The 26104-nt window shown below is 40.9% G+C and overlaps 1 protein-coding gene across 6 annotated transcripts in view; it reads right to left on the bottom strand.

The window, feature by feature from the left end:
• Positions 1–23940, bottom strand: part of GIGYF2 (GRB10 interacting GYF protein 2) — a 144587-nt gene extending 120647 nt beyond the window's left edge. For 4 of the 6 annotated variants that reach the window (XM_015073274.3, XM_053215966.1, XM_027047533.2 and 1 more), the window contains exons 1-2: positions 23850–23940; positions 18850–18915 (exon numbers count right to left, since the gene is read on the bottom strand). The gene's annotated coding sequence lies outside the window, so the exon portion shown is untranslated. Of the gene's footprint in view, positions 1–18849; positions 18916–20491; positions 20563–23849 lie in introns of those variants that run through there. The other 2 variants (XM_053215965.1, XM_053215964.1) reach the window with 2 other exon arrangements.
• Between the last annotated feature and the right edge of the window lie 2164 nt (positions 23941–26104).

Genomic DNA, 26104 nt, shown 5'->3' with positions numbered 1-26104 from the left:
CATAGAAGACTTTGTATTTTATATCCCAAGGGCAATGAAAGGCTATAAAAAGATCAGGGCAAGAAAATGTCTAGAATGAAATCTGCACTTCAGGAAGATCATTCAAGATGCCAGGAGGAGAGTGAATTAGCAAGAGCTAACGTAAGGATGCCTGGGTGGCTCAGCTTGTTGGGCATCTGGCTCTTGGTTTTGGCTGAGATCATTATCTCACGAGATCAAGCCCTGCACCGGGCTCTGCACTGGCAGCATGGAGTCTGCTTGGGATTCCCCCACCCCACCCCCACCCCCGCCTCTCTAAAAAAAAAAAAAAAAAAAAGCTAAAAGGTAAGGAGAGGTGTTAGAAATTCAGCAGATATTGTGGAAGCCAGACCTATATACCTATAGAGAAAAAGGTGATGATAATAAATAATAACTACATTCACAGACATAAAAAGAGGTCACCAACATATTAAATGTTTAAGGCAGGTTACAGAGCACAGATAATCATTACATTCAACACATTCTAAAATATATTCTTAGTGAGTATACATAAATATGCCCCACGTTATTAATATTTACTTCTGAATGGTAGAATTATGGATAATCCTTTTCCTATTAAGCTTCTAACTTATGTATACAACAAAGATAGTACAGGCACAATTTTTTTTAATGGAAAAACTCAAAAGTTTCAAACACTGAAGTCAAAAAAGGTAAAGATTGAAAAGTCTTCACTGGCTTCCACAATGAAGTCACTAGTGACCTGAAAAGCAGTTATAGAAATGTGAGGGGGATACCTGACTGGCTCAGTTGGAAGAGCATGTGACTCTTGATATCAAGGTCATGAGTTTGAGCCCCACACTGGGGGGTAGGGTTTATATACATACACACCAGAAAATAGTATCTGCAAGCGGTGTATAAATAATTGCACAGAGACAACAGAAGCAAACCAGGTTGAATGGTCACCCTAGTCAAGGAACAGAACAGGCCATAAATGGAAGAAGATAAAATGATAAAATTCCTGATTCTGCCTACCAACAACTGACATATCTACAACCATACAGGGAAATGTTCTGGTAACCTCAGAGGGCTAAAGAGAAGGTAAAATTATCAGGGCACAATAGACTTCAGTTACCTTAATAATGCCGAAAAACATCCTATGAACAATTTAACATATGAAAAGGTTTAACACACAAAAATTACAGAGACCCCAGTAATAGTTCTTGAAATAGAACCAGGAGACTGGGTCAACAGTAAAAGAAACTCCACGATTATGAAGATGATACAACAAAAGGATGAATAAACAGAGGGATCCTCATTCATCTCATGACCAAGGATGACAGTAACACACAGCACAGTGGAGAATTCTGAGAACGAGTCCTGGTCCGAGTCCTGGTCCTAGCATCTCTGAAATATAAAAGCACCCAAATCTTGCAGGAAGGATTCAGAAAAGGACATAAAATGGATATAATGGCATAAAGTGCTTCTTATGGAATATGTGCAAAATACTGTTAGTTCAGAGACCACCCTATAAGCCTATCTTTCTCGTGCCGAAAGCAACTATGACAGCACAGATAGATGGTAAGGCTCTAGCGGTTTCTCTCCTTTGGCTACTCCAATTCTGAGATAAGGAACTCACACATCGGCCTACCCTCAAATTTTCAGAGCTGACTTAAAAACAGCTGATAAAAAAAACACTCCTATATAACCAAAATTTCAGACCTTGTCCTTTAATCAAAATTCCTTACAAGTGAATTCAAGTAATATATTCCTTCTAATACTAGGAAATCGGTCTTGTTTGATAAACTGCAATCTATATTTGACAATGAATGCAAAATAATCTGGCCTTTTTGTCAACATCCTAAGAACTCTGTGCTAGCGTCACTTGGGTGGCTCAGTAGGTTAAACATCCAACTCCAGCTCAGGTCATGATCTCGTGGTTTGTGAGTTTGAGCCCCGTGTGGAGCTCTGTACGTACTGACAGCTCAGAACCTGGAGCCTGCTTCAGTTTCTGTGTCTCCCTCTCTCTCTGCCCCTCCTCCACTCACACACTCACTCACTCTCTCTCTCTCTCTCTCTCTCTCTCTCTCTCAAAAATAAACACTAAAAGAAAATTAAAAAACAAAAAAACAAAAAACACTCTGTGCTAAATTAGCCCCCACTGGCAATTATCTTATCTCTGATTACTAGTATAAATATTTTCTCTATGTATTTTTTTGTTTTCCTGGGTTCCTCACCTCCTCTTTGGGACCGCATCAATCACTCTGTGGGCATGTGACTGCATGTTCAAGAGAGGAGAGAGAAGAAATCAACCCAGCTCTATATTACCATTGGATGTGCAACAAAGAAAAGGGAGACCCTGGTCCCTCAGCTCTAAGTCTACCATTTTCTCACAACCTGGCACCATGGCAAGAAGGCAGACGACTTCTGGGCATAGTCACTGTCAACATGAAGGAGCTGCAGATCTATGTCAAGAAGTTCTAACTGGAGAAACACAGCAAGGAGAAGCAAAAGCAGAATCAGAATCCGGCACAGCAGCAGAGAGTTCAACTGATCCTGCTTCCAGAAGTCTTGACAGACCAATTAGTTACAGCTACTAATAATTCAAAACGTATACTCCTTTAAAACCTCCTGAATTTTTCTTATAAATATTATCTGCTGATGCAAGCCTCCATCTCCCGGATATGTAAAAGTTACCCAGAAAAAACTATGGCAAATCTGGAATGAACTCCAGCCAGTACTACAGATAGTCTGACAAAGACTAACAGAATGAACACCAAGGAACTGAATCTGCCCCCACACGTCTTTAATTCCATTCTCCCAAGAGTAGAAAAAAGAGCTACTCTTCTAGCACTCCTCACGTACACGGTCCCAAATAAATGAATAGTTCTGTCCCCATTCCAACAGCAAGCTATTTTTACCTTAGCCAGATGTGGATTAAGATAACGCAAGATTAATAACTCCATTCGTGCAAATTAGTTCAACCACTTCAAAAATAGTTTGGCAATATCTATCAAATCTAAATATATGCCTACCCCATGATCCCATAATCCACTGCTAGACATATATGCAAGGGAAATTTCTACCAAAAGACAAAGACAAGATATTCAAAGTAGCTTTATTCATAATTACCAAAAACTGACATTTGGCTGCTGTGTTCATCACCACAAACAGATGAATGGGTAAACCAACGGCAGCGGAGCTTCAAGGAGAGGGTGGTATGCCAGACAGGGCACTGAAGCTCTTCCCGTCCTCACAGCTCCCTTGCCCTATGCATCTCTTCCCTCTGGCTATGTTACTGAGAAAGGTAACATCATTAATAAGGAGACAAACAGGGGCACCTGGGTGGCTCAGTCAGTTAAGCGTCCAACTCTTGATTCCAGCTCAGGTCAAGATCTCACAGTCGGTCCTGAGATCAAGCCCTGCGTCAGGCTCCAGGCTGGGCATGGAACCTGCTTAAGATTATCTCTCTCTCTCTCCCCCTCCCCTGCTCTGGGGCACATACGTGCTCTGCCTCCCTCTCTCTCTCTCTCTCTCTCAAAAATAATGAGACAAACAAACAGACACCATGTGCCTCCTGATGTGTTGCACTGAGGACACAGCATTATTTATGTTTACATTCCTGACAATAATGCATAAACTGAAACTAATCTTGAAAAAACATCAGATCTACCCGAACTGATAGACATAAAACCAATGTAGTCTCCAAAAATACCAAGGTCATGAGACACCAAAAAAAAAAAAAAAAAAAAAAAACAGCTGAAGATTCATCCCAGATTAAGGGAGACTTAGAGATATAAAGACCAGGTGCCTGTATGATTCTTAATTTCATCCTAAACCAGCTATAAGAGATATTAAAGAGGAGCACCTGGGTGGCTCAGCTGGTTAAGCATGGACTCTTGATACCAGTTCAGGTCATGATCTCACAGTTCGTGAGTTAGAGCCCCTCATCAGGCTCTGTGCTGATGGTATGAAGCCTGCTTGGGATTCTGTCTCTCCTTCTCTGTCCCTCCCCTACTTGTGAGGGCACACAAGCTCGCTCTCTCCCAAAACAAGTGAACTTTAAAAAAAAAAGAGAGACATTAAAGAGACAACTGTAATAATCTGAATAGAAGTTAATGAGTTAGGTAGTAGCACCATATCAATGTTAATTATGACTGAAATTTTTACTGTGATTATGTAGGAGAATGCTCTTATTCTTAGAAAATAACACTGAAGGGGTGCTGCTGGCTCAGTCAGTGCAGCATGGGACTCTTGATGTCAGGGTCATGAATCCAAACCCTACGATGGATACAGAGCTTACTTAAAAAACAACAACAACAATAATAATAATAATAATAAATTAGGCGCGCCTGAGTGACTCAGTCTGTTAAGCATCAGACTTTAGCTCAGGTCACAATCTCACAGTTCGTGAGCTGGAGCCCCAGATCGGGCTCTCTGCTGTCAGTACTGAGCCTGCTTCAGATTCAATGTCTCCCTCTCTCTCTGCCCCTCTCCCGCTCACACTCTCTCTCTAAAACCTAAACATTTTAAAAATAGTAAGTTTATTTTTAAAAAAATATTGGAATGCTTATGGGAAAAGGAGCATGAGGTCTGTATCAAACTCTCAAATGGAATGGAAAACTTTTTTTTTTAATGTTTATTTATTTATTTTGAAAGAGTATACAAGCAGGAAAGGGGCAAAAAAAGAGGGAGAGAGAGAATCCCAAGCAGCCTCTGCGCTGTCAGCAAAGAGCTGACACCAGGCTCAAACTCATGAACCATGAGATCATGGCCCTAAGATGATGACTGGAGGCAAAATCAAGAGTCAGAGGCTTAACTGACTGAGCCACCCAGGTGCCCCTGGAATGGAAAAAACATATATAAAATGCTATATGTTACAAATTATGTGAAGAATTATATACATACATACATGCACATACAAGAAAGAAAAAGAGAAAGAAATGAATAAAATAAATAAATAAAATGTTAAAAACTAGTGACAACAAACTACACGAAGGGCATACTAAAAAATCTTAGTAATTTTTGGCAACTTTTCTGTAAGTTTGAAATTATTTCAAAATAAGTTAAATTGTAGTATATTCCTACAATGAAACATTCAGCAATAAAGAAAAGAACCCATTACCAAAGAACCCAGCTACCAAAGAATATATACTGTGTGATTCCTTTGAAAAGAAGTTCAATAAGTAATCAAAAGGGGACAGATGTCAGAAATGTGCTCATCAGGAAAGTAGAACTCGTGAGGAGGAAGGAGAAGAAGAAGCCTTCTGGGGTGCTGGAAATGTTCACTATTGTGAACATATACGTAAGTATATAATATGTAAAACTTCTTCCAACTATACACTTCAGATTTGTGCACCTATTTACTATATTTTATACCTCAATATAAAAAACGCTGAAATAGGGGGCACCTGGCTGGCTCAGTCAGTGGAACACGTAACTCTTGATGTCAGGGTTGTGAGTTTGAGCCCCATGTTGGCTGTAGACATTACTTAAAAATAAAAGGTAAATAAATAAGTAAATAAATAAATAAGGTTAAAATAAACCGTAAGATAGTTTCACTAAAAAAAAAAAGTCCAATTAAAAATATTTTAGGGGCACCTGATGGCTCAGTTGGTTGAACGTCCAAATTTTGATCTTAGCTCAGGTCATGATCTCATGGTTCCTTACATTTGAGCTCAGCATTGGGCTCTGCACTAACAGCGTGGAGTCGGCTTGGGATTCTGTCTCTCCCTCTGTCTGCCCCTTCCATGCTTGCTCTCTCTCTCAAAATAAATAAACTTTAAAATATATTTTTTTTAGTGGACATGAAGCTCAGCTATTTTATTTTTTTAAATAAGCTCTATGCCCAACATGGGGCTTGAACTCACAACCCCATAATCAAGAGTTGCGTGCTCTACCAACTGAGCCAGCCAGGCACCCTTAAGATGGCTTTTTTTAAAGTAATTTCCACACCCAACGTGGGACTCTTTAACAACCCTGAGAGATCAGGAGTTGGATGCTCTAACAACTAAGCCACCCAGGAACCCCGAAGCAAAGCTATTTTAGATACAAATCATCTGGGGCGCCTGGGTGGTTTAGTCGGTTAAGTGTTCAAAACTCTTGATTTTGACTCAGGTCATGATCTCACGATTGTGAGATGGAGCCCCATGTCGGGCTCTGTACAGACAGTGTGGAGCCTACTTGGGATTCTCTCTCTCTGCCCCACCCCTGTGCTCACTCTCTCTCTCAAATAAATTAAACATTTAAAAAATAAATAAAGGCCAATCTTCGGATAACAAATACTAAATTTATTCCCTACTTAAACTTTTGATTAAAAAAACTTATACTGCTATACTGATATAATAATCTACACATCTATTATTTAAGACCAAAAACAAGTCTACATTAAAATGAAGCAAGACTAGGAGCACCTGCCTCAGTCAGTAGAGCATGCAACTCTTGATCTCAGGGTCATCACTTTGAGCCCCATGTTGGGGGCAAAGATTACTTTAAAAGTTTAAAAAATAAAATAAAATAAGGCAAGACTCAACCACTAAGCTAAAATATGTAAGTCTCAGAATGCGTATTTTTCCCAAACTTCAGAAAAAAGCTAAAGCTAAGTAAAACAATGAAAAGGAAACATGAGGAGAGAACCACATACACCACATCACTTATCTTCATAAAAGACAGGAAGCAATCTTATGAAAGCAGCACATTCACACAACATAATATAGGTACAATGAGGTTTGCACACAAGAGTATAATTACTCATATGTCATTAAAAGACAAAAAGAACACAGAAATGAAGAAAAATTAGTGAGATGAGATTAAGGATTTTATCCCTATTTTCCTAATTTACAATAATCTTCAATTACTTTTATGACAAAATATATTTTAATTCTCACAGGAAGTGTTTGCCTGGTTTCTATGAAATATTTTCCCAACCCCAACATAAATGTCATAGAAAGTTAATATTCTCTTGAACATTAACTGAGTTTAAAAAATAATTTTAAGGGGCGCCTGGGTGGCGCAGTCGGTTAAGCGTCCGACTTCAGCCAGGTCACGATCTCACGGTCCGGGAGTTCGAGCCCCGCGTCAGGCTCTGGGCTGATGGCTCGGAGCCTGGAGCCTGTTTCCGATTCTGTGTCTCCCTCTCTCTCTGCCCCTCCCCCGTTCATGCTCTGTCTCTCTCTGTCCCAAAAATAAATAAAAAACGTTGAAAAAAAAATTTTTTTTTAAATAATTTTAAGAGGGTGCCTGGCTGGCTCAGTCAGTAGAGTGTGACTCTTGATCTTGGGATTGTGAGTTCAAGGCTTACAATGGATACAGAGATTACTAAAACACACACACACACACACACACACACACACACACACACACACACACACACACACATTTTAAGGTAAAAAATAAAAGGAAACTCTTCTCTCAACTATTATAGCAGAAAACACTATTCCCTTTGCACCCATCTGATCTTCAGTTTTAAGCAGGCAAACATTTTTTTTTAAGGTTTTAAGTAATCTCTACACCCAACATGGGGCTCAAACTTACAATCCTGAGATCAAGAGTCCCATGCTCTACTGACTGAGCCAGCCAGCACCCCTAAACAAGCAAATGTTTTTGAATAATTTTGAAAACATGATCTATTAACACATTTACTGAGGACAAAACTTCATAAAGCAAAATTAGGCTTCAATTGTTTACTTTATTACTAAGCAGTTAATCCTAGGAAAAGGAACAAGGAACTTTTTTCCCAGAAAATTACCAAAGATCAAAAGAATTATGCACATCTACCTGGACCACGTATTATATATGAAACCTTGCAAAATACTATTTATTTCCATGTTAATTACCCTTTTGTGGCATATCTTTAAAAAAATTATAGATGCTTTGCTGACTTTTCTCCTCATCCTAAAAGAAATTTCAATCCCTAATTTACAGTGTCGTGATAAGCACTGTAATCCAGCACAATCTGAATCACTACCCAAGCCATAAAAGTAAGGTCAGCTTTATTCCTAACAGCCCCAAAGCAAAAACAACCCAAATGTTCATTCAAAGTTGAATGGATAAACAAATACTATAATAGTCATACCCAATATTCTCAGCACTAAAAAAACTAATGACTGATACCTGCAGCAACATGAATGAATGAAATCAGACACTGAACTGAGCCAAAGAAGCCAGACCAAAAAAGAAAATATACTGAATAATTCCATTTATGCAAAACCCTAGAAGAGGCAAAATAAATCTACAGTCACAGAAACTAATTCAGTGGGGGAGGAAAAATGACTGCAAAATGTAGAAGGAAACTTCTACAGGTGATGAAAATGTTACACATTTTGATTGTGGTGATGGTTATACAAGTACATACATTTGTCAAAACTCATCAAAATGTACATTTAATATGGGTGTACTTAATATCTTCATTTTATTCTATGTAAATTATACTTCAAAAAAAGGTGAATTTTAAAAAGACTGAGCTTACTAAAAATAGACTGGCTCCCTCAAAGAGCAATGCACTCCAAGACGAACATTTTATATTCCTTTTATATTAAATAATCTCTCTTTATACATTTTTTTAAAGTTTTTATTTTTAGGGGCGCCTGGGTGGCTCTGTCAGTTGAGTGTCTAACTTCAGCTCAGGTCATGATCTCACAGCTCATGAGTTCGAGCCCCGCATCAGGCTCTGTGCTGACAGCTTGGAGCCTGAAGCCTGTTTCAGATTCTGTGTCTCTCTCTCTACCCCACCCCTGCTTATGCTCTGTCTCTCTCTGTCTCAAAAATAAATAAACGTTAAAAAAAAAAAAAAAAGAAAAGAAAAAACATTTTATTTTTAAGTAATCTCTACACCTAACATGGGGCTTGAACTCACAACCCTGAGATTAAGAATTACATGCTCCACCAACTGAGCCAGCCAGGCACCCGTAAGTCATCTTTCTTTAAATCTATTAAAATAAATGTTAGGAGTGCCTGGCTGCTTCAGTCAGTAGAACATGCAACTTTTGATCTCAGGGTTGTGAGTTCAAGCCCCATGTTGCATGTAGAAATTACTTAAAAATAAATCTAAAAAAAAAAAAAAAAAAAAAAGTTAAAGTTTTAGATAAAACCAAAGAACACTGTCTAAAACTGTTCTGTCTTATATAACAGTACCCATTAGCCACACGTGGCTGTATCAAGTTAAGTTAAGTAAAAATCAACTAAAATTTAATTTAGGTCCTCAACGGGGAAAGAGTGACTTTACAGTGGACAAACCTGACAAGGAATCAAAGTCAATCATATTATCAAGTATATCTAGGTCAGCATTAACAATGATAAAGCACACTGATAGTATACGTGCTCTTAATATAATCTGATAAAAATGGCAATTTACCTCTGAGGTCTTCCTCCCCAAAACCCTTAACCCCACTCTAATCGTGAGAAAAACATCTGATAAATCCCAACAGAGAGGCATTCTACAAAAACACTTAGCCAGTAACTCCTCAAAATTGCCAAGACTGTTAAAAACAGGGAAGTCTGAGAAACTATCACAGCCAAGAGGACCCTACAGATATGTGACCAAATGTGGTATCCTAGATGGATCCTGGAACAGAAAAACTAAGGATATCTGAATAAACTATGGACTTCAGCTAATAATGATGTATCAGGATTGGTTTATTAACTATAACAAATATATCACAGCAAGGGGCATCTGGGTGGCCCAGTCAGTTGAGCATCAGACTTCAGCTCAGGTCATGGTTTCTTGGTTCATGAGTTCAAGCCGCACACAACAGGCTTGCTGCTGTCAACACAAGAGCAGCTTCAGATCCTCTGTCCCCCCTGTCTGCCCCTCCCCAACTTGTGCTCTATCAAAAATAAACATTAGGGGCGCCTGGGTGGCTCAGTCAGTTGGCTGTCCACCTTCAGCTCAGATCATGATCCCACAGTTCGTGAGTTCAAGCCCCCAGTCGGGTTCTGTGCTGACAGCTCAGAGCCCAGAGTCTGCTTCGGATTCTGTGTCTCCTTCGGATTCTGTGTCTCCCTCTCTCTATGCCCCTCCCTGCCTCCCTACCCCCCCCCCCCCGCCACAAAAAACAAATAAACATTAAATATATGTACCACAGTAATATAAAACATTAATAATAGGGGAAACTGGGTGTGGTATATATGGGAGATCTCTGTACCATCTTCTGTTTCTCTGTAAATCTAAAACTGTTCTTAAAAATGAAGACTACCATATGGGCACCTGGGGGACTCAGCCGGTTGGGAATCCAACTTCAGCTCAGGTCAAGATCTTGCGGCTAGTGAGTTGGAGCCCCACATCGATCTCTGTGCTGACAGCTCAGAGCCTCAAACCTGCTTCAGATTCTGTGTCTCCCTCTCTCTCTTCCCCTCCCCTGCTCGTGCTCTGTCTCCATCTCTGTCTCTGTCTCTCAAAAAATGAACAAGAAAAAAATAAACTTTTTTTTTTAATGAATGAATAAATAAATAAATAAACAAACAAACAAGGGAATCTGAAGGGCACCTGGGTGGCTCAGTTGGTTAAGCATCAGATTCTTGGTTTCAGCTTAGGTCATGACCTCACAGTTCACAGGAGTGAGCCCTGTGTCAGGCTCTGTGCTGACAGCATGGAGACTGCTTGGGATTCTCTCTCCCTCTCTGCCCCTTCCCAACTTACAAGTGCACTCGAGTGCTCTCTTTCAAAATAAACTTTAAAAAAGTCTTAAAAAGAGAAGGCTATTTTATTACTAATCACAACTTAAGAACCAATGCTCTCTCTCCCTCAAAATAAACTTTTAAAAAAAAGTCTTAAAAACAGAGAGCTACTTTATAACCATAACGTATGAACAAATCTTTATCTACCCAGCACTAAAAACCCTCAATGAAATCTAAAAGACCTCAATGTTTATTTCAATTTCTATTTCAAACCATTACTTATTTTTTAATGCTTTAAAAAACAAAACAACAAAAAAACTACGTATCATATGTGAATAGAACACTGAAAACTGTTCCACTCCCCATAGTAGCAATTCTCAAAGTAACATCTGAAATTCTTTCAAGGTAGCCATGATGTCAAAACTATTATTACAATAATACTAATATATTACACTTTTCAGTATTGGCGCTGCACTAATCATGCAGTGAAAGAGTAACCGATACACAGACCAGGGTATTTAGCAGACATTTTTTTCAAAAATGATCAAAGTGTGGGGTGTCTGGGGGGCTCAGTTAAGCATCTGATTCTGGATTTCAGCTTGAGTCATGGTGTCACGGTTCATGAGTTCAAGCCCTACATCAGGCTCCATGCTGATAGTGTGGAGCCTGCTTCAGATTCTTTCCTTCTCTCTCTCTCCTCCCCCTTCAGTCTGCCCCTCCCCCACTCCTGCTGATAAACTTTAAAAAAAAAATGAACAAAGGACAAGAACCATATGATCCTCTCAAAAGATGCAGAGAAAGCATTTGACAAAATACAGCATCCTTTCTTGATAAAAACCCTCAAGAAAGTAGGGATAGAAGGAGCATACCTCGAGATCATAAAAGCCACATATGAACGACCCAACGCTAATATCATCCTCAATGGGGAAAAACTGAGAGCTTTCCGCCTAAGGTCAGGAACAAGACAGGGATGTCCACTCTCACCACTGTTAATCAACACAGTATTGGAAGTCTTAGCCTCTGCAATCAGACAACACAAAGAAATAAAAGGCATCCAAATCGACCAGGAGGAGGTCAAACTTTCACTCTTCGCAGATGACATGATACTCTATATGGAAAACCTTAAAGATTCCACCAAAAAACTGCTAGAACTGCTCCATGAATTCAGCCAAGTTGCAGGATATAAAATCAATGCCCAGAAATCAGTTGAATTCATACACACCAACAATGAAGCAACAGAAAGAGAAATCAAGGAATCCCATTTACAGTTGCACAAAAAACCATAAAATACCTAGGAATAAATCTAACCAAAGAGGTGAAATTATACACCTGTATATACATACAGTGAAAACTATAGAAAGCTTATGAAAGAAACTGAAGACACAAAAAAAATGGAAAAAAATTCCATGCTCCTGGATAGGAAGAACAAATACTGTTAAAATGTCGATACTCGGGGCGCTGGGTGGCTCAGTCGGTTAAGCGTCCGACTTCAGCTTGACTTCAGCTCGGGTCACAATCTCGCGGTCGTGAGTCGAGCCGCGTCGGCTGGCTGATGCTCAGAGCTAGAGCTGCTTCGATTCTGTGTCTCTCTCTCTGCCTTCCGTTCATGCTTGTCTCTCTGTCTCAAAATAATAACGTTAAAAAAAATTTGGGGGCACTGGGGCTCAGTCGTTGAGCATCGACTTCGACTTCGTCAGGTCATGATCTCGTAGTCTGTGAGTACGAGCCCGCATCGGCTCCGTGCTGACAGCTCAGAGCTGGAGCTTGTTTCGGATTCTGTGTCTCCCTCTCTCTCTGACCTCCCCGTTCATGCTCTGTCTCTCTCTGTCTCAAAAATAAATAAACGTTAATAAAAAAAAATTTTTTTTAATTAAAAAAAAAATTTTTTTTTTAAAATGTCAATACTACCCAAAGCAATCTACATATTCAATGCAATCCCTATCAAAGTAACACCAGCATTCTTCACAGAACTAGAACAAATAATCCTAACAAAAAAAATGAACAAAATGACACTATCACTTCAAAAACAAAAAAATTGGCAGTACTTGTGGCCAATAATAAAATTTGAACTTTCAAGCAAAATTCGAATTTTGGAAAACTTCTATTTGCCATGAGTTTGCTGGGTTTTCCAGTACTTCAGACTTTCCCAATTCTTCAAGGCTTTCCTGATGAGTACTAACATTAATAAATGCATTTTTTTAAGTTTATTTTTATTTATTTTGAGAGAGATCGAGAGCAAGCTAGGGAAGGGGAGAGAGAGAGAGAGAGGGACAGAATACTAAGCAGGCCCCCACTGTCAACACAGAGAGCAACGCAGAGCTAGAGCAGAGCTAGAACTCACAAACCATGCCATCATGACCTGAGCCAAAATCTAGAGTTAAACGCTTAATCGACAGAGCCACACAAGCACCCCTGAATGCAGGTTTTTGGTACTATGTCATTTAAGGTACAAGACAGACCAATGGATTTTAATGTTACAGAATATAAAAAGTGCACTGATATAATTCAGATTTCATATTGCAACTAACCTTTCAAAACTACTACTTGGGGCGCCTGGTTGGCTCAGTCCGTTAAGCGTCTGACTCCGGCTCAGGTCATGATCTCGCGGTTCATGGGTTGGAGTCCCACGTAGCGCTCTGTGCTGACAGCTCAGACAGAGTCTAGAGCCTGCTTCAGATTTTGTGTCTTCCTCTCTCTCTGCCCCTCCCTCACTCATGCTCGTACTCTCTCTCTCAAAAACAAACATTAAAAAAAAACTAAAAATAAGATAAAATAAAAAATAAAAACTACTACTTGTCGGGCACCTGGGTGGCTCAGTCGATTAAGCTAAGTCGATTAAGTCGAACCAGCTCCTGGTTCTTGAGTTCGAGTCCCACGTCAGGCTGTGCCCTGCCAGCCTGGAGCCTGCTTCAGATTCTGTCTCCCTCTCTTCTCTGCCCCTCCCCCAAGCACGTGCTGTCTCTCTCTCTCTCTCTCTCTCTCTCTCTCTTCCTCTCTCTAAGATAAACATTAAAGAAAAATTAAAGGGGTGCCTGAGTGGCTCAGTCAGTTAAGTGTCCGACTCTTAGTTTCAGCTCAGGTCATGATCTCACGGTTTAATGGGTTTAAATCCCACATCAGCTCTGCGCTGACAGTGCAGAGCCTGTTCTCTCTCTCCCTCTCTCTGTCTCTCCCCCACTCACGATGTCTCTGTCTCTCCCCAAAAAATGAATAAATTTTTTAAAAATTTAAAAAGCTACTACTTGTCGAATTTTGGTGTACTATACCAAAGAATAATCTGCAATTATCTGAAAAAAGTCTTAAAATATTGCTCCCTTTTCCAACTACATACATATCTCTGTGAGGGTTAATTTCCTTCATATACTTCAACCAAAGTAATAAAGAGCAACTGACTGAACACAGCAGCAGATATGTGAATCCAGCTGCCTTCCACAAAGCAAGACATAAAAAGCAACTTGCAAAAAGATAAAACAATGTCACTCTTCTCACCAAATTTTTTTGAAACGTTTTAGAAAATGGGTATTCTTCATTAAAAATATATTCATGTTAATATATAATGAGACTATTATTTTTAAACTAATAAATCATTTTAAATTTCTCAGTAGAATATAGACACATAGAACTAAGAGGCCTAAAAGTTCTTTGGGGGTCCTCTAACTTTTAAAGAATAAAGGAGTCCTGAGGCACCTGGCTGACTCAGTCAGAAGAACACATCTGACTCCTGATCTCAGGGCTGTGAGTTCAAGGCCCATGATTACAAAAAAATAAATAAATGAACTTAAAAAAAAAAAAAAAAGGATAAAGGAGTCCTAAGATCAAAAAGTTGAGAAGTGTTGGGGCATCTGGATGGCTCAGTTGGTTGAGCATCCAACTCTCAATTTCAGCTCAGGTTATAATCCCACAGGTCATAGAATTGAGCTCCACATAGGGCTCTGTGCTGACAGCAAAAGGCCTGCTTGGGATTCTCTCTCTCCCTCCCTCTCTCTCTCTCTCTCAAAATAAACAAACATTTAAAAAAAAATTTTTTTTTTTAGTTGAGATGTGCCTATCTCAGAGAAAAAGGGAAAAATGACAAACAAAAGGAATACATAAATTAACTTACAACAAACATACGTAGCCTGGAAAGCTAATCAAAAGGCATAAAACATCATTGACAACAAGAACACCAAGATCCAAAATGTGACACTTAAGTATCTAGGTCTTAAAAATGTATCTTTTCCAAGGACAGAGAGACTTCTCACATTTTGAAATGTACTTATATGATTTTTAATGTTTATTTTTGAAAGAGAAAGAGAGAGAGAGAGAGAAGAGAGAGAAAAGGTGAGTGGGGGAGGGGCAAAGAGAGAGGGAGACACACAATCCAAACCAGGCTCAGGCTCCAAGCTGTCAGCACAGAGCCCGAAGCAGGGCCTGAACTCAGGAAAGGCGAGATCAACACCTGAGCCAAAGTCAGACGCTTAACCAACTGAGCCAACCAGGCACCCCTACTTATATGATTTTTTGGTTGCCTCTGCCATTAGGCTATAAACCCTATGAAGATAGTTCCTTATGTGTTTTGCTCACCACTGTGGCTAGCCCAGCACTCGGCACAAAGCAGCTATTCAAGTATTGCTGGACTGAGAACAAAACAACACTTACTAACAGAACTCACTGATGTCTCTATTCAAATTATAAAGATGAAATTTTACAATCAAAATTTACCTATTTACATTGTAATAACAATCATAAAAGCTACCATTTACTGAAATCCCATTTACTGTGCACCAGGCATTACACTGGCATTTAATTTTTTTTTTAATTTTATTTATTTTTGAGACAGAGAGAGACAGAGCATGAACAGGGGAGGGTCAGAGAGAGAGAGAGGGAGACACAGAATCTGAAACAGGCTCCAGGCTCTGAGCTGTCAGCACAGAGCCCAACGCGGGGCTCGAACTCACAGGCCACGAGATCATGACCTGAGCCGAAGTCGGTCGCTTAACCGACTGAGCCACCCAGGCGCCCCATGGCATTTTAGATTTTTAATTCCCACAACCACTATGGGATATACTTTACAGGTGAAGGAAATAAGGCTACCAGCAGTTAACTTTTTATCTCAAGTTACATGTAATTAAGTAACAGAAAATTAAACCCACATTTCTCTGCTTTAAAAGGCCACAAACTTTTCACTACATAACGATAAAATGCTCTACAATGCTCGATACTCCGTGGTTACCTTCTTCTTTCTTCTCCATTCCCTTGCAGTTTTCAGAGGAATTCATTTTGTGGAAGTCACTTTTTCTCCTTTTCCCAATCTTCCACTCTGCTCCACTATCCTTTAACTTCTACTCCTCTGCATCACTCAGTTAAGCAATATACTAAGCCCTCGGGGTAGGGAAGAGAATAGGCTCACAATCCAAACACACTGAGAAGAAATTTCTCCTAACACACTACAAAGAAATTTCATTAACAATGGTGGAAGCAGTATAAAAGGCCAAAGAGTATCAGACTCCAAAACATAAACTAAGGCTCTCTGACACTGATCTTGCAGGGTGGCTTCACATCCAGCCCTTCAACTGGCCATGGCTTGAGCATTATCACCTCAATTCTCAAGGACCTAACCACGAGAGCCCCTCGACATGGCCATGTCTTCAAGGCCTGAGTCATGATTTACCAATTAGAAAGTACCAAGCCAGTACCTCTGCCAATTCCTGTCAGGATCTGCAACCAAAGAACCAATACTGAGGAGACCAGAGTTCCCAAGACTTCCTCCAGGCCCAGGACAATTTGAATAAAAGGAGCTTTGTTCCCCAAGAACATACTGGCCACAATATCACTGTAAGAAGAAATGCTATTACTGTCATTCTCCCCACTGTTTCTGAACAATATGTAAACATTTCTATTTTCCTCCCTTTTGGTAAAGAAGAACAAAATTAGGAATCAATGAACTATTCTAGGAAAAATCACAAGGCCATAAACATTACCACGTCATTTGATAATCTCACCACAAGCCAATGTTTTCCAGAAAGGGAACCCCAGAGCCTGTGAAGTTTTACACAGATTATGTGGAAATCTTTTTAAAACCTCACAAAGCCTTAACTCAGTAAGCCTGAATATACCTCACCTCAAAATTCATATTAAAGAGAACATACAATATGAGAGAGGGCTATTCTACCTTAAAAATGAATTCAGCTAAGGGCTGTCTGGGTGGCTCAATTGATTAAGTGGCCAACTTCAGCAACAGGTCATGATCTCACAGTCTGTGGCTTCGAGCCCCGCATCAGGCTCCATGCTGACAGTTCAGACCCTGGAGCTGCTTCAGATTCTGTGTCTGCCTCTCTCTCTGTCCCTCCCCTGCTCACACTGTCTCTGTCTCTCTTTCTCTCTCTCAAAAATGAATAAACATTAAAAAAAAATTTTAATAAATTCAGCTAAGAAAAAAAAAAAAGAATTCAGCTGCAATCTGCTAAAGTAAACCTTGTCTGCAAAAAAGCATCAGAGGAAGTCACATCTGTGGCCTGTCATTGAATACATCACTCTACAACAGATGACTTTTATTAGTAATCCCTAGGCTCTGCATTAAAAATCTTGGTATACAAGGGGCACCAGGCTGGCTCAGTCAGTAGAGCGTGTGACTCTTGATCTTGGGGTTCTAAGTTCAAGCCCCAGGTTGGATGTAGAGATTACGTAAAAATAAAATCTTTAAAAAAATAATCTCAATATACTAAGAATATTTAAGCAATAAAAATTACTTAAGTAATCAGGTATCACCAAATACATACAAGCTATAAACAAAAATAAACAGGGCTTCAAAATGGTCCATTAAAAATGTTTTTCTTCAGTATTACCTAATAATTCTAGAATACAAGATGTTAATACAAAAGTTTATATATACTGTCTAACTGATCCTTTCCCAACAGTGAAAATTCCTGCTACCACTCAAATAATGTGAATATATGTTCACATGTAGAAGTTCCACCCTTCATATTCTCCATGGCTTCCTAATACTCAAGTGTTGCTTAACACTGTAAAAAGTACCCAGAAATTAAAATTTACAAAAGTAATCAATGAAAAATAAATAACCAATGATTTTTCCACAAACCAAGTCTCTCATTTGCTAACCTTTACCACAGACACTCCTCTGAACCTTCTAAACCAAGAACTTTTGTTAAAACGCCACGGAGGGGGGCCGACCTGGTGGCTCAGTTGGTTATGTGTCCGACTCTTGATTTTGGCTCAGGTCATGACAAGCTCCACTGTCAGCAAGGAATCTACTTGGGATTTTCTCTCTGCCTCTCCCCCATGCACATGCACGTACGCTCTCTCTCAAAATAAACAAACAAACAAACAAAAACAAAAAACACTGCACTATGAAGTTCAAATAAAGATGCTTGGTGAAACCTACCAGGCCTCACTGACCAGTAGATAAACCTATATTTTAATTCTTCAGGACATATAAACTGAAACTGCCAAGCTACCTATAAGAAATTTTTCTATGAAAGGAAAATGTTCAGAAGCTTCTGCAGGTTTCTGCCTAGAAGAGCCAACACTACACCTTCTGAGACCTGCCCCCACTCTTAAAGTGGAATCTTTCAATTATGTTTGCACTTCTAGACTACAGTCCTATGGCCCTACTAATTAGACCAATAATGGAGAACGGGACAAACTTCAAGCAATCAAATTTCCCCTCCCAGGAATTTAAAATGTAGACAATGAACTAGTAACAGTTGCAGTGGCACTAGAATTTAAGTTCATATGTGGCACCAGGAATGAAAGTGGTGATTTTCTTCCATGTGTTTTTAAAGCAGGAAAGGCCAGACTGTGAAAAGACAACTAAAGCAGGATAAAAAGAGACGAGAGAGGACACTGACAGCCAGCAGGGAGGGAAGTGCTAGCTGTACTGCCTTAGCTCCCGAACGCTTCCCAGAAGCTTCCCAGTTTCTGGTTCGTGTCCTTCATGAAAGCCAACTGCCCCCAGGTTCTTTAAGTATCTCCTTACTTCTGCTCCCAAAGAATTCCTCTTCCTATTTCACACCATCAGAGAATCATGACAACAGTTTAAGACACAAATTCACAACAGGAACAGTGTAGAAAGGGTATGATTCTTCTTGTGGTTCATAAGGAATCTGAGCAGTAGCTAAGAAGTTGTTTCTATCACTATCTATAACTTCAGGAGGGGAAAAAAAAAAAAAAAAAAAAAAGGCAAAAAACCCCTGAAACCTTAAAAGCAAAAATCATCTGTTTGCCTAAGTCCTCAGCTCTGTGCTTCCCTTCAACACTCACCTGTTCAAAAGTTCTGCTGGTTCACAGCAGGAGGTGCAAGCAGACTTTGTTCAGGTCCTTTTAACACTGTAAATAACAAAAGTATTAGAGTAATTGGCCCAACAATCAATCTCTTAGGAAACTTTTAAAAACAATCTCTTATAATGAATAGTTTTACAGGAAATGGTTCTAAACCTGGTTAAAATATTAGAATCATCTTGGGATTCTCTCCCTGTCTCTTAGAAACTAGCTTAGAAACTAACTTCCATTTTCCTAACATTTAAAGAGTTTCTCAGTAGCTCTGGAGGGGGACTAAAAAAATACATATTTTTAAGAGAAGTTCTAAGTGATTCTGATAAAGACAAATGAGCACCAATACAGGGTTTAGGAAAGTGATTACTTGGGGCTTTCATTCAAACTACATTGCAGGGATGTGATACCAATTTTTAAACGTATGTGATAGAAAAATGACAGCCACCAACGCAGCAATACAGTATGTATCCTATGCAAATAATCAGTGAGCCCAAGAAATATAACCACTGCCAAAATGCCCAAGGAGCAAAACTCCAGGTGTGCTTTCAGTTGCAAAATCACAACCTTCATTTAATGCTCTAATGAGACAGCATCTTAAAAATCCACAGGATGGTGACATCTCAATTGACTAGGAGTAGACTGAATGAAACACAACAGCTTCAAGTGGTTTCTTAGCTAAAATCAAATAATGCTTTGAATGCTGTTACGTGTCAAAAAAACAATAATTGCAAATTAAAGAAAGTAACTTGGGAAAGCGACTTCTGCCTTTTGACCTTAATTTTGCAAAAACATAGCCGTGTTATTTTAATACCCAAAAGGTCATTCAACTTTATGCAAAGCACTCTAGTTTAGTTTTATAAGGGCAGGCAAAAGGAAAAGAGGGGACAACTAGGTAATAAAGTCTTCTCTGGGCCTAACTCAAAAAAACAAGCTCTAAAGTATCTCTTATTGCAAGTATAATTAAGTTCAAGTCCTCTGTAGTTAATGAAACTCTGCAGTTAACAAGAAAATATAAAATCGTATACTTTAATTACTTGAAGTAGGTAGGTACATAATACTTTGAAAATATTTTTATAAAATTAATTGTAACCACTTAAGGGAGTATTCTTTCGTTTTTCAAACCTCCCCCTATTCCTCCCCCTCAACTTCACACAAAATTATGGGCAATTCGGGGCGCCTGGCTGGCTCAGTCAGTACAATTTGATCTCAGGGTCGTGAGTTCAAGCCCCACATTAGGTGTAGAGCTTACTTAAAAAAAAATTTTTTTTTTTTAAATTACCAGCAATTCAACAAAAGTATCATTTTGCATTCCCATATAATTAATGTACTGTATTCCTCAGTCATCTGAGAGCATAAAAAACAAACAAACAAAAAAGCCAATTGGGTTAAGACATACTAGGATTCCAACTATCAGCAAGCCTTCCTATGGAGTAAAAATCTACTTATATATTTAAAAATATGTAGCTTTTCAGGGCATTAAAAATGAATGGAAATCCTAGAACTTTATTACCATAAAAATCCTAGCAGAGGGTGAATAGGGAAAAAAGGCTTGGGTTCAGAGTTTTACAATGATGACCAAATGATGTGAAGGCAATTCAAACTGCTGAAGGAAAACGGACCGTTAACTTGCCTCTAAGATACCCGGCTTAACACCAACAGAGGCTTGTAGATTCAACCTAATGAGACTGGTCCCACTACAATCTATCAGAAATAGAATAAAACAGAAAGTACTGAAAACTGAGTCGGCAGGGGCGATGGAGAACCACAAACGAAGTCAGGCTTTGAAAACGGCACAGGTCAAAGATGCTTCAGAATGGCGAGGGTAAAAGGGCCGGCAACAATCTTTTCACCCACAAGGTCCTCCCAGACAGCAGTCTCTATCGGTAGTGTCATCTCCCAGTGTGAAAGTCAACAAAAAGAGAACAGACACACGGAGTAGTAAAATGCAGAGTCATGAGAACAAATGAGATGATATGACATCAAAGACATAATATGAAAATGTCATTTCAAAAATTCAACAAAAGAACAAGAGGGGGAAAATTCATTAAAAAATACCACCTCATCACTATCGTTGCTATGTCTCCTCTTAGCCAAGGAGCTCCACTCACACCCTGAAGTTGTAAATTCCTCTCTTCTCATGAGCTTCAGGCAAGCTCTGACAAATTATTTTTCATATATGCAACTCAACTCACCAGCAAAGGCACTTCAAAACCCAAATATTAAATTCCTCAGGTGAATTAAATGCAAAAAGACATTTATGAAAGCTCAGTAATAAGCATATGGAGATAAGCTGGAAGGAAATCAGAAAAAAAAATTTTTTTCCAAACACAACAAGCCTATGAAGTATCAAATTAATTGGTGAACTTGTCAGCTAGTCCGAAAGGCAAAAGGGGAAAAATAAGACACTCAGCACAAAAAGTTCTACACATGTAAAATGCTATAAAAGACATACAAACAAACTAGCGGAAGAGACCCTGAGGAATTTAAAACTAGGATGGACAGAACAGAGATAATTAAGAATTCTTAATTCTTACTAATCAGATTAAGAATAACATAAATTAATATGCTGATTCTACCATTCTCCCAGGTTATATTTCTTAACGATGTGTCTAAACCTCACAGGAAATTCATTTCCCTACCTTTTCAAATATTCGTAAGTGTTCCAAAGATCCCCTCCCTCGAAAGCAATTCCAGATCTTTTAGGCAGTCTATCATCCATCTCATTTAAACACTTTTAAGAAAGATTTTTCAAGACAATTTCCTGAAATATGTTATATGAGCATCCTGGATTTTTCCAAACTTGGGTGGGGCATGTGTCATACACAGAGGGAAGGGGGTCTGGGCATACTGGCCCAAATTTCCAGAATCTGGTCTCCCCTTCCAATAGTCACAAGAGATGTGGAAAAAATTTCTAAGTCACTGAACAACCCCTCTTAGCACCAATGAGCAGGGTACACATTTTCTACTAGCCTCCGTCTTCTTGGGTCCCTCTGGCTAAACTAGCCTCCATACTTTTCCCAACACCTGACCTGCACCCACTTCAGCTTCTGCCTCAGTATCCCTGCCCTAGCTTGCCTAGCCTGGAGCATTCCTTCTCCATACAGCTACAGGAATCCCTCCACCTATGTCAGGTCCTTCCTCAAACCTGAGCTTCTCCGTGCAGCCTTCTCAGGGCACACAACTTAAAATTAACCCCTAAATTTCGGTCATCCGATTTCTGCCTCGTTTTTTTTCCCCGCATCATTTACCACAACACTATGTATTTTACCCGAGTTTTTATTTGTGTGTCTAGAAATGAGCTCCCCAGAGAAAGGATTTTTGGTCTGTTTTGGCCCCAGCACCAAACAGTGTAGTAAAGTCCCAATCTTTGTCAAATGAATGAATGCGTGAATGAAGGAAGGGAAGCACGTAGTCCCTTCCGCCTTCTCAGTCTCAAAATTCTGAAATGCTTCGTCAAGTACACAAAAGGTGTAAAGCCCTTTCTTTGCCGATAAATCAGTGCCATTACCAGTGTATTCCTTGGCGTCAAATGTAAAGGAACAATTGTGTGACATTTCTCCAGATACATGCCACTTTGAGGTTTTTTTCCCAGCATCCTCTACTGATGTCAACATGTGATGTAACAGAAAAGTACATATTCCATCCATCTCGTCTGAGCACTCCAAAACCTGCTACACTAATTAATAAGACACAGGAAATCATCAATGAGTGAGAGAACACATTTGTGATCTAACCAAAATGGACAAACTCCGTAAGGTCAGAGATGCAAATATCAGACGGATGAAAGTTAACGTACAGAAAGGGCTGGTATGAAAAAAAAAAAAAAAACTGTTTTAAATCTAAGAAGTGATTAGATTCTAAAAAGGAAATACTACGGAAGGACAAAATATCTTCCCTGCACACCCCACCGGGAATCAAAACTGCCTATAATCCGAGACGCACAACACTGGATGAAAGGCTGTTCACAGCTTCCGGCCCCATCCTCAATTTCTTCTAAGTGTAAGTGGAATACTCACCTTCCTTTACAGAGAAACTAGGTGTGCTTACGTGCTTTGACTTTCAGGGAAAGGAAAAAACAAAACAAAACAAAACAAAACAAAACAAAACAGTGCCATATAAATGCGAAGCAACGTTGTTGCTTCCCAAACAGGGTCATGCAACCTGCTTCTTTCATAGACCATTCTGTGGCCGGAAGTATCAATCTGATTTAGGCTTCAGCCACAAAACTCAAGTATTCCAAGTGCTTCGTGGGAAACTGCTGACACTGAAAAGACTAATACCCATCTCAATCTGACAAGAATGTTCAGGTCCCAAAGCTGCCTCGGGCTCGACTTTCCCAACCTCCGTCCCAGGTTCAGATCATGGCTCCACCTTGCCTCAGGCCTGGTCCAGACCCGTCCTCTCGCCACGGAAGGAGTCTCCACAGTGCAGATGCTCGGTGAGGAAGGCAAAGGCGCACCTCCCGGAGGCCAGGTGTGGGGAGGAGGGCCGGCAGGAGCAGCTGTCTGGCCGAGGCAGCTGTTACCCCGAGCACCCCAGCCTGGGCGGGTGGCTGGCCCGGGGAGCAGGTAGCAGAAGGCGAACCCTCTGGCCCTGAACAAATCGGCCTGACACTGCCCACCCCACCACCCTCTTCCCCTCCTCGGCTCCCCCCCGCGATGCCACCGGGCCCCGGAGGTGGGGGCTCCCCGGCTCGGCGGTCGAGACGCGCCCGGGCCCGGCGTGCCGCCTCGCGGGGTAGGAGGCTCCCTCCGGCCCAGCACCTGACCTGTCCCCTCGCCTGACGCCCTAGCCGGCCGTGGCCGCTGCCGGGGCGGCCTGTGGGTTGTCCATGCGGCTGGGGCGGGTCGGACCGGAGCGGCGGGGACGCGACCGCGGGCAGGAGTCCCGAGCGGCTCCATGGGGGTGGGGGGGGGGGTGATGGGAGACAGCGGAGTCGGGGCGCGGAGCGGAGCCGGGCAGGGGAGTGAGACGGAGTCGCTGGTTACCTGCGGTCCGGGACAGGGAGTCTCTCAGAACCCAAGTCAGTCTTCAGCCTCAACAACACAAGATGGCCGACACGTCGCCACGCACGTCACGTGACAGCGCTCTCCTTCCGCCACGCCCCTTGCTCCTCCCCCGCCCCGCCTCACCTCCCTTACCCGCTGATCCAGCCTCCCACGACGTCCTTCTTTTCCGCTGCCTCCCGCCCCTCTTCCCCGAACACGCCCCTGCCCGAGCCCCGGATGTCAGGCTGGAAGAGGGCGGGGCCGCGGCAAGGCGCAGGCGCCTGCGGGTCCTGGGATGGGGCTCCCTGCCTGCCCTTGAGTTGAGTAGAGTTGGTGTTCAGAGCTGGACCCCGGCCAGGCACTGTGTGACTCACCGTCCTATGCACCCAATCCAGAGCCAGTTCGCAGTTCAAAAAGCTCTTCATCATTTACGAGCTGATTTTCAACACTAGAACTTTTCCACAGCTTTTAACCCAGCATTTTCCTGCCCGTTTGCCATCCTGTAGAAAACAGGGAAACGACAAAAGCCGAAATTCAAAGCAGTTTCTCTACTTGTTAACGGTTCTGGTAGAACTGGGAATTCATTCTAGAGTGTTGAAATGCGACAGCTCAGAAGGGCTAGAGAGCTTGGACCCCCTTCTGGTGCGTCAAGGGCTATAACCCTTTTGCCAAAAAAATCTACCATCTGGGGGCTGCCAAATAAAATACAGGACGCCCAGAAATATTGGGAATATATTTACACTAAAGAGTTACTCGTTTTTCAGAAGATCGGATTTAACTGGGTGCCCTGTATTTTTATTGCTCTGACAACTCAACCCTTCTCAGGTCATCCTCTTCTTTCTTGTACATCCAAGCTTTTTTTTTTTTTTTTTTTACAGGGTCCTTCTGAACAGCTTTTTAATTTTTTTTAATGTTCATTTTTGAGAGAGAGGGGAACGGGGGATCCGAAGTAGGCTCGGCACTGACAGCAGAGAACCTGACGTGGGGCTTGAACTCAAGAACCACGAGCTCATGCCCTGAGTGGAAGTCCCGCAATTCGCTGAGCCACCCTTAACAGTGTTTTAAAATACTCAAATGTTGGAGCCCATTGCTGGTTCAGATGGTGGAGCATGTGACTCTTGATCTCAGGGTTGTGAGTTCAAGCTCCATGTTGGGCATTTAGCCTTTTAAAAAGTAAAAAAAATAAGGGCGCCTGAGTGTTCGAGTTTGGCTCGTCATGATCTTGATCTTGGGGTCCAAGAGTTAACAGCCCAGCATCCAGCTCTGTGCTGACAGCTCAGAGCCCGGAGCCTGCTTTAGATTCTGTATCTCCCTCTCTCTGCCCCTCCCCCACTCATGCTGGCTCTCTCTCAAAAATTAGTAAGTATTTTTTTAAAAAGTAAAAAATAAAATACTTGAATGTCTTCCATCTCAAAAGTTAATGGTAAAAACTACAATTCCACCTCCCCACGTCTCTGTTTCAAGGCCAAACTGCACATAAGAGTTGTTTATACTCACTTTCCCAATTTCCATACCTGGCAAGCAAGCAATTGTCAACCACTCCAATGTGGCTTCTATTCTGACTCATCCACCTAATGCTTGTCCTTAGACACCTCAACCTACAGGTTGGTAAGTGGAGTTTTTCAGTCCCAATCTTGCTTTAGTGCTTTTCCATCTTCAATACGATTGACCACTCCCTATTTTCTGCAATACTTTATTGCCTTGATCTTTATGTCCTTGCTGCTCAAAGTGTGGTCAATGAACCAGCAACAATAGCATCACTTGGAAGGTTGTTAGAAATGCAGAATCTCAGGGGCATGTGGGTGGCTCCGTTGGTTTAGCACCCAACTCTTGATTTCAGCTCAGGTCTTGATCTCAGAGTTGTGATTTCAAGCCCCTTGTTGGGCTTGAAAACAAAACAAAGCAAACATGCAAAACCTCAAATGGGCCCTTCACAATTCCATGCTGTTGAACTCTAGACCCTTTATAATCCTCATTGTCCCCCTCCCCCTCCTCTTTCCCCTGAATTTATTGTTCCGGATATGCCCATGTTTGAGGGTCCTCAAATATGCCACTCTGTTTTAGCCTTTGCCCATTCTGTTCCCTCTTGTTACAATGTCATTCCCAACACTTACCCCACTTCTGCCAACCTGTGTAACTCCTGCTCATCTTTAAAAGCCTAATCATATGTTAGTGCCTCTGTGAAGCTTTTTTTAATCTCCTCCCTTAGACCAAAGATCTTATCCCTTGAACTGTTATTTTTAAGAAAAAAGGTA

This window comes from Acinonyx jubatus, chromosome C1 (genome assembly GCF_027475565.1).
Source record: "Acinonyx jubatus isolate Ajub_Pintada_27869175 chromosome C1, VMU_Ajub_asm_v1.0, whole genome shotgun sequence".
In the NCBI taxonomy this organism is placed as follows: Eukaryota; Metazoa; Chordata; class Mammalia; order Carnivora; family Felidae; genus Acinonyx; species Acinonyx jubatus.
This window is presented reverse-complemented; position numbering and strand designations above follow the sequence as displayed.